Consider the following 15,460-nt stretch of genomic DNA (forward strand, 5'->3'; position numbering starts at 1 on the left):
TCACAAAGCACTACAATATCCCTATTGAGAAAACAAATGGAAAAATAGAAAAGCGATTAAAATAACATCAAAAAATATAAAAACCTGACTACAAATCAAATCAAATAAGATCACAAACCTATAATTTTTTTTGGATTTTTTTGAAAACACAAAAATAGAAAATAAATCTGATAAAATAGAAAAAAAGAGGAATTTGCGATTTTGAGGGTCAAAATTTTTTGACTGGAAAACATTATGAACTTCTGGAAAAAATTCGGAGAAAATCGAAACAGTAACTTCAAAACTCACCTGATAGACTGGAAAACTTACCCCTGTACTGCAACTGATATTGCAACCTTGAAAATCAACAAACACAACAAAAAAAACTAGAAAAACACTATACCTGTGACTCTAATATTAGTTAATAATAACAAGAATCCCCGACACGGTGCCAATTTGATCCGCTGTCGCACACGCATAAAACATGAGCATTTTGTAAAACGGTAGTTTAGCGGTAACGACAACTCGAATATCGTTCTCACAAGGATTCTTGTATTATATTAACTAAAAGTAACGATTAATGGGGGGTTTGGTTTAAGGTTCGATTTAACAAAAAGAGTAAATAAGTTATTATCAAAATAAGCTAAAAAGTCAATTTGCTAATTTGGTTCCTATCTATCATCAATTGTTATAATTTCAACCTCCTACGCGGATTATCTATTCCTATTTGATTATAATATTCACTGACAAGCGCAATTGATAGTTTAAGCTGTATGTTCCTATTATCCGAATTAAGCAAGTGGGATTAAGTTTCATGAATTAAGCAAACATGAATTAAACAGACACAATAACGAATTAAACAAACGATAACGTGACTACAGTTAGGATCATATAACCAATCAAATTAAATCAATATAGTCTATGCAAATTGAATTAAGCAAACAAGATACATAGATTAATATTGAAAGGAATAGAACACAATTAGAATTATAATAACCTCAAGGCTGGAACCTGAATACAACAAATTGTCTTAGAGGAATTAGTTCTCCATGGAATTCGTACAAGCTTGCAAAATAATTTCGTGAATAGTCAAACGTGAATGAACCGTACAGCCAGACCTAGGTACTAGAGAAAATAATCCATTTGGTTTACAACCCAACTAGGTCAAATACATAACCCAGACCCATAACAAATGACCCAAAATGAAAATATAACTAACACTGCAACTTAAACGGAATTCTGGGAATTATGAACTCCGAATCTGCCTTTGACTTCAACATGAAAGTTGTAGTTCTTTCTCTTAGATTTCCGGCGATTATTAGAACGCGTCAATCCGATTCCCAAAGCTACAGTTATTATCATTTTAGTGCATATTGTTAATGCTAAAAATAAAGTGCGAAAATCAAATAAGTGCAAAAATAAACTGATTTATAAAAATACATTAAAATAGAAAAATAACCAAGGTAAAGTATGGAAATGCATAAGTATAAATATAGAGAAATGTGAATCAAAATACACTGATCATATATTGAATCCTTCAGGGACTTTCATGTAAATTTCACTATCAAGTGAACCATAGAGATAAGCTGTTACAACTCCCATCATGTGCAAATTAAGCCTTTCATATGCTACTAGGCTTATTAGATATCGAAAAGTGCTTGCATCCATTACAGGTGAATATGTCTCATCAAAATCAATTCCAGATATTTGGGAAAATCCTTGAGCGACAAGTCGAGCTTTGTATCTCACAATTTCACCTGTTTCATTTCATTTTCGTACGAAAACCCATTTGTATTCAACTGGCTTCACACCTTCAGGTGTTCGGACTACAGGTCCAAAAAATTATCTTTTGCAAAGTGGGTTTAATTTTGCTTCAATTGCATCTTTCCATTTTGGTCAGCCCTCACTTTGTCTACAATTTTTTTATAGACGTTGGTTCTTGATCCTCTTTGTCATTTATCTTATTTAGTGCTATATTGTATGCAAAAACACCATCAATGTCGACTTCATTTTGGTTCCATTATATTCCATTTTGGACATAATTTATCGAGATCTCTTTATTTTCATGAGTTTCAGGTACCTGATCAATCTCTTATAAAGATGAAATGTTTATTATGTCTTGAAGGATTTTCTATATCCTCGTATGGGTCATCTTTATTCTTAGCTCCCTTTCTTGTTCGAGGATTTTCATCTTTAGAACCGATTGGTCTGCCACGCTTCAGGCGTGGTTGAGACTCATTTGATTGTCCAGCAGGGATATCAATTTTTATTAGAGCATTTTCAGCTGGTATATAAGATTTAGTCACACCTTTTAGATCAGTAAATGCATTTGGTAATTGATTTGCTAAGTCTGCAACTGAATCATCTTTTAAACTTCTAGTCCACATTGTTTTGTTCGAGGATCAAGATGAGATAATGATAATTCATTCCAACTGATCTCTTTTTCTCCCTTCTTATTCTCTCCCCCTAATAATGGAAAATTTGATTCATCAAAATGACAATCATTAAAATGAGCAGTGAATAAATCCCCTGTTGTTGGTTCAAGGTACTTTACAATAGATGGAGATTCATATCCAACATATATTCTCATCCTCCTTTGAGGATCCATCATATTGCGTTGTGGTAGAGAAATTGGAACATACACCGCACATCCAAAAATTCTTAGATGGGAAATATTAGGTTCCTTACGAAAAACTAATTGTAAAGGGGAAGAGGTGTGGTAACTCGTTGGACTGATGCGAATCAATGTTGCAGCATGCAAAATTGCATGTCCCCAAGAAGAAATTGGGAGTTTGCATTTCATAATCAGTAGTCTTGCAATTAATTTTATTCTTTTAATAAATGATTCCGCTAGTCCATTTTGTGTATGAACATGTGCTACTGGATGTTCAATGTCAATTCCAATAGACATACAATACTCATTAAATGCTTGAGATGAAAATTCTGCAGCATTATCAAGACGAATTTTCTTGACATGATAATCGGGGAAATGAGCTCTTATTCGAATAAGTTGAGCTAGCAATATTGCAAACGCCTGGTTGCTAGTTGACAACAAACAAACATGTGATCATCTAGTTGATACATCAATTAAAACCATAAAATATCTAAATGGTCCACATGATGGGTGTATTGGCCCACATGATGGGTGATGATGGCTGAATTATCAACTTCCCCAGCGAGCAAATGCTGCATGAGAACTTATTTGATTAAATAATTTCTCTACTCATTAATTGATGACCGCATGAATTTTCAATTATTTTTTGCATCATTATATAACCAAGATGGCCAACCGTTCATGCCAAATTAGAAATTTATCATTATTTGTAAACTTCTGGTTTACAGTTTTATGTGCTTTAGTTTTACTAATATAAGTGTAGTACAAGCCAGAGGATAAAGCTGGTAGCTTTTCCATTACACATTTTGTGTCCAAATTATATTTTGTAATACAAATATATTCAATTCCTCCATCATCTCATGTTTCAATATGGTATCCATTTAGACGGATATCTTTGAAACTCAATAAATTTCTATGAGACTTGGGTGAATATAATACATTATCAATATGCAATATTGCTCCTCCATGTAATAACATATTAGCTCTTCTGGAGCCTTTAATTATTTTTGAGGTGCCAAATATAATACTGACATCAGTCTTTTGATTCACTAAATTAGAGAAATATCTTTTATTCTTGAGAATTGTGTGGGTTGTTGCACTGTCAGCAAGACACATATCTTAATTACTGGTGCTAGTGTCTATATTCATTTTAAGAACAATAATAATTTTTTAACAATAAGTTATAAGCGCACATCAAAAAAACACAAGTTATTTAAATAGTAAATTATGTAAACAAACAAGTAGAAAACACACTATATTATTATTAGAAAATAAAATTCAAAACATCCATAAAACTTAAAAATAAAATTTCCATAAATTTTATTTCTTGACACTTCCATCTCCAATAAGGTGATCAATTTTTCCATCTGGATCAACAAAGAAGTCACCAATATCTAAATGAGTAACATCCATAGTACCATAATCTGGATCATCATCTTCATTAGCAAAGAAAGTCTCAATCCTTTTCTTTTTATTTTTCAGTGATTTTTGAAAAAGATCAATAAGGTATTTTGGATATGACAAGTGCGACCCCAATAACGTGTTATGAAATTCCCCAAATCAATATAGAGATGAATGATACATGGAGAAGAGAAAGAAAAGAGAGAAAGCAATATTGTATTATCTTCTTCTAAAAATATCATTTACATCATAATGTGGGTCTTATTTATAGGACTCAAGTGAGATGGAAAGTCACATATATTAATGGGGAATAGGAAGATGAAAAAGAAGAATAAGGATGGACATCCACTTTACTCTTTATTCATTACAAATAACAAGTTTTAAGATATCGTTTTAATATAATGTGACTAAAATAATTTTAGATTCTTTTTTATTTAAAATATTAAAAGTTATATTACTTTTTTATCATACTACTTACACCAAACAATATTTTATGAGAAGCCTATTGTTGTTGGTTTTAATCTTTATGTTAAAATCTCATATATATATATATATATATATATATATATATATATATATATATATATATATATATATATATATATATATATATATATATATATATATATATATATATATATATATATATATATATATATATATATAAACAGAGACTCTTGATATTTTTGCCATATCACTCCTATTTTTTTTACCATCTTCTAAAATTTATCATCAATTTTCAAAAGTTAAAATCACATAAACTCTCTACTTGAAGTTATGAGTTTGAATTAAAATTCTGGTATAGCAGAACTCAGATGTCCCATAGGATGTCGAGATATCTAGTCTGTTATCAACAACATATGCAAGATTAAGACAGTTAAAGTAGGTGCTAAAAAGTAAAGTGCACACAAGGATTGTTAACCCAGTTCGGTGAGAAACACACATACTCTGGGGGCATACCAGGCCAGGAATGAAGTACACTATCAGCAGTATTAATTTAGAGCTAAACTAATCCCAAGTTTACAACCCTTCACTTAATCCCTACCCAATGACCCTTCTACCTAGATTCTCTCTAGATATGGAACATCCTCATCCCACTTCCAACCATCACAATGGTGTCATACAATTTTCAGTCCCAAGAGTTGTACCAACGGCCTAATTTCCACAATCCTGTATCCACAAAATAGAAGACACACTTCCATGATAAGGAGACACACTCCTATGTCGGGCAGGAAGCTGCACTTCCCTCCATACTCAGCCTTGACTTTAAACTAAGAACACATACTTGAAGTTGCTTAAAAGCTTCGTCCAAGAACAATACTCAACTCATTACCTAAAGGCTTCTGAATGAGAACACGATGACCATCCAACAAACCGGGTGGTTCATCGACCAACACAACCCTTATAACTTACATGGTAGCTTCCTTGGCTTTTTAGGTTATAATGCTTCTATTTATAACCTAGTACCCAACTGGTTTTGGGCAGGGCCGGCCCAATAAATTGAAAGGCCCAGTTTAAATTTAATAAATGGGCCTAAATTTTTTTTAAATAAATAAAAAACGCACCAAAAATAAAATAATATATAAATTAAAGGAAGCGCCAAAAAACTCAAAGTATTGTCCAAACTAATAATATTCTTGTATACAATATAAAGTTTCTAACTACTTAAAAATAGCCTTCCTCCGAACACTTTTTGAAGCAAATTCATCAACCAAATCTTCATATTTTATCGTCTCCAAAATATCATTTTCAACTGCTATCAATGCCAATCCTTTAAGTCTTTCTTGTGACATGGTAGACCGTAGATAAGTCTTTAACAACTTTAATTTTGAAAAACTTCTTTCTGCAGAAGCAACAATCACAGGAATAGTCAACAAAATTCTATATGCAATAATCGTATTAGGAAAACAATCCAAGCCTTTTGAAAATAATAATATATCAGTAGGTTTTATGATTTCTTCAGGCAACATTCCTCTTAGTAACTTCAACTCCTAAAACATTTCATTCCCATCAATATCAGATTGCTCATTATGTTTCAATACCCGTTCAAAGTTACTACAACAAGACTTCAAAGTTGCATCATCTAATGATTGTAACTTGTGAGAGGTAAACAAGAAACAAAAAATACTTTCATACTCTTGGTATTGCTCAAATATCTTAATAATAGAAGCAAGGGCTTGGTCAACAAGGTAAAGAAAATAATTAACCCTAAAAGATTTCTCATCAGATAACTCGACTGCTGGAGTATTCAAATTCTCATCAAACTACCTTTTTCTTTTAATTATACACCTTTGAGGAAATATTGGAGTGATATTCAATTCAACCGCAACTTCCTTAGCATTAACCAGTGCCTTATTAAAACCTATTTCTCTATATCCTTCAAAAAATAAAATCAACTCCTTTATTTTTTTTCATAGCAACATCAATAAGCATATCCTTCACCTGTAAAAGCTTGCTAACAAAATTAATTGCAGATAATATTTCAAACAAAATAATTATAGCCATCAAAAACTCAAAATCACCGAGCTCATTTGTTGCTAAGTATTTGGATTCATTTTGTATTTTAGGATCGAGATCATTTTCTGACACTTCAAGTAAAGCTTATGTAAAATCTGACATTTAAATTCTTATAGCTTTGACACTTTCTACACGACTCTCCCAGCAAGTTGATGACAATGATTTTGGAGTCAACCTTTTTACTTTATCTTTCAAAATTTTCAATCTCTTAGTTGAATTGGCAAAAATTGTATAAATATGTTGAACAACTCCAAAAAAATTCCTAGCTTTATTACAAGAGTTAGCCATATCACACAATGCCAAATTAAGAATATGACAACCACAAGGAGTATAAAAGGCTCTTGGATTTATGTCTAAAAATCTCTTTTGTACACCTTGATGTTTTCCATTCATATTTGACCCATTATCATAACCTTGTCCTTTCACATCAAATGGGTCGAGACCAAGTTCTTTCAATTCATTTTGTAAAACATCAAAAAGCCCTTGGCTAGTTGTTTCATTCACATTAAGAAATCCTAAAAATGATTCCTCAATGCTAATAGAAGTTGAAGCAACATCCACACATCTAATTATCAAAGATATTTGCTCTTGGTGACTAACATCCGGAGTACAATCAAGTATTACTGAGAAATACTTAGCTTGTTTGATTTTTCTAATGATTTAAGTTTTAATTGCATAACCAAGCAATTAAATCAATTCATTTTGTATTTTATGTCCAAGATAATGAGTGTGAACTTTTTGAGTTGTAACACGTCTAACATGTTCTTGGATAATTGGGTCAAATTCAACTAACATTTCAATCAAACCCAAAAAGTTACCATTGCTATTATCTTCATACAATTTTTCCTTAGAACCACGAAAGGCCAAATCATATTTGGCAAGAAATTTCACTATTGAAATAACTCTTTTTAAAACATTTTTTCAGTGATCCTTTTCTTTCTCAATTAATATTTGAGTCGTTTTATCAATAGTTTGAAATTTTTGCAACCTTTAACGATACTCATACCAAGTAGTCATATTCTTAACATGTTCCATGCCTAACTCGTGCTCTTTAATTCTTGCACCAACATGTGACCAATCACTATAACCCTCATTTGCTAATTGTCCCCTACCAATCCCATTTTTTAAAACCTTACAACATAAACAAAATACTCTATCTAGCTCTTTCAAATAAACAAGCCAATCTCTATCACACTTCTCTCAATTTACTAAAGATCTAGAATACAAATTAGCCGTAAAGCGTCTATTCCAATTATCTCTAGGACCCTTCACAATGGAATTATCTCTTTTAGGCCATTTCATAACTAGTAAATCAATCATTTTAGGTTGAAGACGATCCCAATTTCTTGGATAAAATACATCATAATCAACATCGTCGTCATCATCATCATTAACTTTCTCAAGATTACCAACATAATTATTAACTTCATCATCAATGGACACATTATCAACACTATCATTTTCAATAGGCACACTATCAACATTATCATTTTCAATGGGCACACTATCAAGAATCTCAACATTCATATGATCAACATCATGACTTCCATTTGAAACTTGTGGTTCTTTTATCAAAAATTTATCAAAAGCTCCTACTTGAAATTGAATTAACTCTTCATTTTTTTTCTTTTTCTTACGCTTATCATTTCCACATTCATACTTTCTATTCTTAGGATCATCTTAGGAGGCATAGTAAAAAACCTGAAATATCTCACTATGTCTGTTGTGTCCGTTGATGATCAATATGCAATATTTAATAGCAACCGATCTTTTTGTATCCCTGTTTTTTAATTGAGTTCCTACAATATATTATTAAATTAGTGTCAAGAAAAATTATAGACTACTATTTCTACCTAGTAAAATAGTAATTTAAGAAAACAGTATACACAAATGATAGTTACTATTTCTATAATATAAACTTTGGAGATAAAACCTTAATTAACAAGTTTCTCTAAACTATTGAAATTATTGAATCTCTAACACACACATAAACAAAAATGACATATCCTAACACAATAATAAAAAAGAAACACCAACTTTTTTTTAATATATTAATCAAAACCAAGTGTAAGCCTTAGTCCTTACACTTGGTTTCCAACTCTTTCTTTTTTTTTTAGAGTCAGCTACCTTACCTTTCTACTCTTCCTTGTTTTCAATTATTTTTTAATATAAAGTAATTAAAATTAATCTTATCTCATTCTTCTATTCTTTCATTGACAGTGAAAGCTACCCATTCTAGATTCTACATTTCTACATGCTCTAACTCTTTATTTCTGCTCTCTTCTCTAACAATTACTTTAGCATAACTCTTCTATTTTAATTAACTCAACCAATTCACTTTTCTTTCTTTGACTCTCACATACAATTTCTTACAACCCAAAAATAAAAAACCACATCCACAAATAAAAAACAAACATACACAAAAAGAGGAGAAAGAATAGAAAGGAAACACAAACAAAGAGTCAAAGAAACATACACCATTTTCATTATTCTTGCAATTGCAATGATTTTAATTCATCATTTTTCTATCTATGTTCTTTCTTTAATTTTAGAGTCAAAGAACAATCAAATCACTCATAGAAGATGAACAATTTTTATTTGAATAAACTTATCAATTGCAATATACCGCCTGCCTTCGTACCGACGAACTGTAGCAGTTTTGTTTGTGATTTTTTTTCGTATTGTTTCATTTTGATTTTCTTTAGTTTGTAATTCCTGATGTCGTTTCTTTTCGATTTTGTTTTGGTCTACCGTTTCATTTCGCTTTTCTTTTGTTGTACCGTCGTTTCCTTTTTCTGTGCGTTTGGAATGAGGTTAAAAAGTATTTTATAACATTTTATTTTAATATATAATTATAGTTAACCACTAAAAAAATGGGCCCCCAAAAAAATGGGGCCCAGTGCTATGGAGCTTGTTGTGCCGGTGGAAGGCAGACCCTGGTTTTGGGCTTCTAACCACAGCAAATATGTTGTTACAAATGTCCAAAAGATTCTCCTACAAAATAGGTCTTCAATCAAATCTTTCTAATAGATCTCTAAAGTTAGAAAGTCTTCAATTAAACATATTTTGATTTGATTCTTCCAGATTCTTCTTGCGCCACATATGATTGCACAATATTGATTAGTAATATTCTGCAGCTGTCAATTACTTGAGTCTGAAGTAACTGAAAGATAAGCCCTAACGCGATGTCGAATGGCTCTGCATAAGACGTCTTCTTTGACATGTTGCTCCAGATGTTGAAACATTTCAACTAAACATGTTCCTTTGTTAAATAGAAATTATTTAACAAGTTACAAATCTTATCTAACTAATTGCTACTATATTAGTTTTACCAAACATAATGCCAATTCAAATTATAGAGAAACAACACATTTAATGTTGAAGATTACCAGCGATGGCATCTTGAAATTATTTGTTCCTAGTGTGTCCCATATTTAGTTGGAAAGGGGTTAGGGAGCTAAAATATCTGTACCAACTGGCTGGTTGACCTCTTGCATTGTTGTTGAATTTGCAAAACTTTGTCTTGTAGAGTTTCCTTATGGCGACATAATTCTTCCATAACAGACTGCATCTCGACTATGATTTCTTGGTCACTACTACTGATGGTGGTGGCATGTCTCACCATTATGGAACGATGTCATGCCAAGGAATGTTTTAGATAATAGTATGGTTTAGGTCCGTTTTACCAGACCTTATGGTGGATGACAATATTATTTCGAGTGATTATATTAGATGTTACGCTGCATGTGATAAATGTTTGGGAGAATATGATAGTCAAATGATTAAAAGGGAAGTTGAATAAACTATTCCTTAAACATCAGTCAGAGCCGGCCCAACCCGTTTAGAGGCCTAAAGCAAATTTTAAAGTGAGGCCTTTAAGATGTATTTTAAAATATTAATTTTGTGGTTGCTAAGAGTTGAACTCAATATAAAAAAAAAATATTAATTTTGTGGTTGCTAAGAGTTGAACTCAATATCAAAAAGAAAAGAGGCATATATTTTACCAACTCAACTACAATAATATATGTAACTTAAGTGTCATTATATATTTTTTTAATTAAATAAAAAAAATTGAGACATTTTTTAAGCCCAAACTTTTGAGGCCTAAAGCCCTAACTTGAGTAACTTGGCCCTTGGGCCGACCCTGACATCAGTTTTCAATAAAGATTCGTAGCAAAAATGTTCTACTAATATTAATAAGAAAATAATTTCTTCACTAACTAAATTTGATGAAACATGACCACGTTGATAGTTTTCCTTAAAAAAAAAATATCCACATTGAAAATTGAATATAGAAAAAGTTAGATTGTTGTAAAGTATGAGATATTTCCCTGTGACGTGGCTCCTAGTGTGAAGCACATGGCTCTTAGTGTGAAGCTTAAAGCTCATTGCATATTTTTGCATTGAACTAACTCTACTTAATATCAAACAACAAAGAGAAAGAGAGAACCAAAAAGAAGAAGAAAACATGGGTGTAGGATCATCTTCAACACCAACCCTTGTAACAGAATCAGCATCATCTGAAGCTAAAGTTACAGGCATTTTCACCAATCCAATTAAGTCATGCCGTGGCATTTCTCTTCCTCATGCTCCTCTCACTCCTTTTGGTACCTTATTCCTTCTTAAGATTTTGTATTTGAATTTATTTGGAGCTTTTTTAATGGGATCGACAGTGGGTGGTTGTGAACTCGAAAGGGAGAGCACGCACGCAAAGAGTTGAACCAAAGCTTGCTTTGGTTGAGGTTGAACTTCCCCATGATGCTTTTCTTGAACACTGGAAACCTACCACTGGTTCCTTCATGGGTATATCACACATTTTTCTTATGCTCCACCATATTGTATTTATTTATTTTATCCATTAACACCAATATTAGATGAGTTAAGTTTATATGTAGAGTATATATTTCACCTTAAAATTCAGTTCCTTAAGGTTGAATCAGATTCAACGCATATTTAAGAATATGGTATAATTATGATATATAAGCATATAAAAATTCATTTTTTATAGACCGAACCTTTAAATATATTTGGATCCAAGAGATTAATTTTTGTAGTTGCACAAGGTGTTTGAATCTTCTGGTTCATAATTATAAATTTTTTACTTTTTATATATTTCCGACTTCTTTCCTTATACGGAAAAAAGCTATACTAGTGAGAAAAGACATAGTAGTGGGGCTATCTGCTTATCATCAATGGAAAATGTAAACTCTTTTTGAACAACATCTAAAAAAGGGCACAGTGAAGGAACTTTCCCACTTTGCTTCTGTTATAGTCTTCACAAAGAATCCTCAAAATCTAAATTGGTATAAAGCAAAATGAGTGCGACATCCACTTTTGATGAACAACTCCAAAAATATTACTTTTTCTGTAAGAATTTTGAAGCCTTATAAAGCAGGACTAAATGTTAAGATAGATTGGATCTTATGGCATTAACATTAATGGAAAATGTAAACTCTTTTTGAACAACTTCCAGAAGAAGACGTGAAATATAAGTTGTTGATGTCTTAAGAGATGTGAGCTAGTGCCTAATAATACATCAAATGCTTGCCTAAACTGAACACGAGGAAAGAAGTTACACCTCTTTGTCTCTATCATAATCTTCTTCATAAAGAATCCTCAAAAACAAAATTAGTATAAAGCAAAATGAGTGACTCATCCACTTTTTTTGTACACTAACAGACTTTTGATTAATTTGCATTTTCTTCATGATCACGTTTTCTTTTTTCTTCTTTGTTTGTTCGGTTAATGAATAATATGTCTCTTTCTTAATTTTATAGTGGTGAAAGCACCTGGAATGGAACCTCTCAAAGTTTGTTTGAACAAACAGCAGTATGAAGTAGTAGATGATATTGGTTTGTGGGAATGGACCGGCCCTGCCTGGGATGAGGGAGCTGAAGCATCAAAGTGGTTCTCGGATTATCTAGGAAGTCCTTGTAGACTGGTTCGCTTCAATACTGGTACCGTCTTTGAAGTCTTATATATTAAGAAAACAACGATAATAATGTTTAGAAGAATTTTTTACTTTAGACGTGTCAATAATTGATAAAGAACTAACTCAACTCTGCAAAACTAGCATGTAAAGTGAAGACTACCTTCATTTATAAATATACATTTAAGCCATAGTAGAAACCGGATAGCAAGTAGCCCGACAAATCATGATGATAGCTCCGAGTAATGTTCCAACTTCCAAATGCAGCTTCACAAGTTAGACATGTAGACCCTCGTTATGTTGAGGGACAGCAACGGATCTTCTTCAGTGATGGTTATCCATTCTTACTTGCATCTCAGGTAAGGCCAGTTACAGTTGGGAAACAAAGTCGATATTTACTTATTTAAGTCTTTACTTTTTACTTTTCATTTATTGCTTTTTAGGAATCCTTGGATGCACTAAACAAGCTTCTAGAGGAACCGATACCTATGAATCGTTTCAGACCCAAGTATCGATTTTTTCACAAATCTTCTCATTTCCTGTTGTGATGTTTATAATATTTCTTTGAATAGGTTTCTAGTTTAGATTATATAATCAAGATTTTGGTGGCACATGGTGCAGTATCCTTGTTGAAGGCTGTGAACCATATGCTGAAGACTTGTGGAGAGATATCAAGATAAGCAGGTGTTCGTTTCAGTGTGTCAAGCTGTGCGCTCGTTGTAAGGTAGAAAACTATGGAAACTAATCCATTTTTTGCTGTTATTTCATAATCTAGTTATTTATGCATCCAACTTTCATTATTGATGATGCTTATATTATGGTCAGATACCACAAGTCAATCAAGAGACAGCAATATATGGTACTGAACCGACGGAAACTCTCATGAAAGTTAGGTCTGGCCATGTCTTGAGACCAAATCAAAATAACAAAAACAAGGTGAGACATTCTGTCATCAAATTTCCAACGAATGCTGCTTTGGTTTCATTGATGTTAAGTGACATGTGAAGTGCTTGTGCAGGTCTACTTTGGTCAGAAAACAGTGTGGAATTGGAAGGATTCTTCTGCTAAAGGGGATGGAAACATGCTTAAGTTGGGAGATTCTGTTTATATCATCAAAAAATATCCTTCTCTAGCAGAAGCAGCAGCTTAAAAGGCTACAGTGACACTAACGTTATCAAACATGAGTGTCGCTCGCTGGCTATGATGAAATAAAGTGATTTTATTTACATGATTGCTGAACATTGCTTTGAACAGCTGTAAAATGTAATGCATCTATTGTGCCTTGTATCCAATTAACAACATGACAATAAGGATCATGCAAATAATAGGGTTGTCTTCATTATCAAACATCATGCTTCCACTAGAGTTTAGAGAGGTTATACAGCAAGTTTGATAAGTTTGGGAAAAAATCTAATCAAATTAAATTTAGGAGAGAAAATTTGAATTAGATTTCTAAACTTTTTTTCAAACTGCCGCGGAAAGCTGATTACAGCAATCGTTGCTATACGAGTATCAATATGTTGTGATATATTGTGACTTTATGTTTTACATTTGAGTGAGTGAGATATAATATACTAGTCTATTATATTTGACTAGGGGTGATCAAAACCAAACCAACCCAATAGAAAACCGCAAACCAAACCAAACCAAACCGAAACCGCAAAAAACCGCATTTGGTTCGGATTAGTTTGGGTCATCTTTTAACAAAACCGCATGGTTCGGTTTGGTTTACGGTTTGTATTTTATAAACCGAACCAAACCAAATCAAACCGTATTATGTTACAACCTAACTTTTACTTAACTCACATCCAACCCAAACTTAAATCTATCATACCTTAACCTTGTGATTACGAACAATTTGCTCATCCTTACACATGATTTTAGTCCCGATCTTCTCAAATCTCTAATAGCATTATCGCGTTTTCTTTGTCACATACATCTTCCCTCTTTTTCTATAATCACTACTCTCTTATATTCTTTCTTTTTCACCTTCTAATTTTTATGCAAATGTTCCCTATTTCAATTTCGTTTTTATCGCACATCTTCTTCTCTAATCTCTCAACTCTTTTGTTTTTTTCTTTTTCACCTTCACTAATCTCTCGTATCTTCTATTTTTTTGTTTCATTTTAATACTTTTTATATTGTTTTATACTATTATTTTATGTTTATTATTCCACTTTTGTCTAATTTAAGTTTTACATATTAAATAGAAAGTTATTGTCAAAATATGACGGGTTTTGTTGTTATTTGATAGTGTATGAATGTCTAAATACAAAGTTATGTTATCATCTATAAGTATATGAATGTTTCAATAAAATATTTCTAAAAAACCGAACCAATCGCACCGAACCAAACCGCATTAGGTTGGTTTGGTTTGGTTCGGATTTTTTTTAAAAGCCAACCGAACCAAACCAAACCGCACGATTTTTTCTCTTGCGGTTCGGATGATTTTTTTCGTCAAAACCGCCCAAACCGCACCGCGAACACCCCTATATTTGACTCGAAGTATGTCATTTTAGGGTTAGAATATAGAAAGAAAAAAAAAATCAATTCCTAGAGAGGGAAAATAAAAGAGAAACTCTATTCTCATTTATGTCAAACCGTTCCAAAAAATTAGCGATTCTATGTTACTAGTTGGATCGGACTAATATTTAGACACAAGATTTATGAGACATAGTTCTACATTTTCACCATTCACACCATTCAGATCCTCGAAACAAGATCTAAGTAAAGAGATAATGCATTCGTGAGAAATGCCCTTGTATGGAGTGGACGAAATTTCCAGTAGAGGAGATAAATTTCCGGTAATATTTTTGAAATTTCCAGTATTTGTAAACTATTGGAAATTTCAAATTTACCATAGAATACCGGAAATTTTTGTTATACTAAAATTTCCGGTCGTTTTATCATTTGTATTTTTTCAATGATAAGGATTTTGCTGACATATTTGGACGGTTCTGATTGTACCGACAAATTTATATGGTCTATAATCGATCTTCATTTGTATAAGTCGGGGCATA

At 32.1% G+C, this 15,460-nt stretch overlaps 1 pseudogene; it reads left to right on the top strand.

The window, feature by feature from the left end:
• Positions 1-10,916: 10,916 nt before the first annotated feature.
• LOC131633814 (uncharacterized) lies at positions 10,917-13,787 on the top strand (annotated as a pseudogene).
• Positions 13,788-15,460: the final 1,673 nt, after the last annotated feature.

The sequence above is a fragment of the Vicia villosa genome, unplaced genomic scaffold (genome assembly GCF_029867415.1).
Source record: "Vicia villosa cultivar HV-30 ecotype Madison, WI unplaced genomic scaffold, Vvil1.0 ctg.001178F_1_1, whole genome shotgun sequence".
Taxonomy (NCBI): domain Eukaryota; kingdom Viridiplantae; phylum Streptophyta; class Magnoliopsida; order Fabales; family Fabaceae; genus Vicia; species Vicia villosa.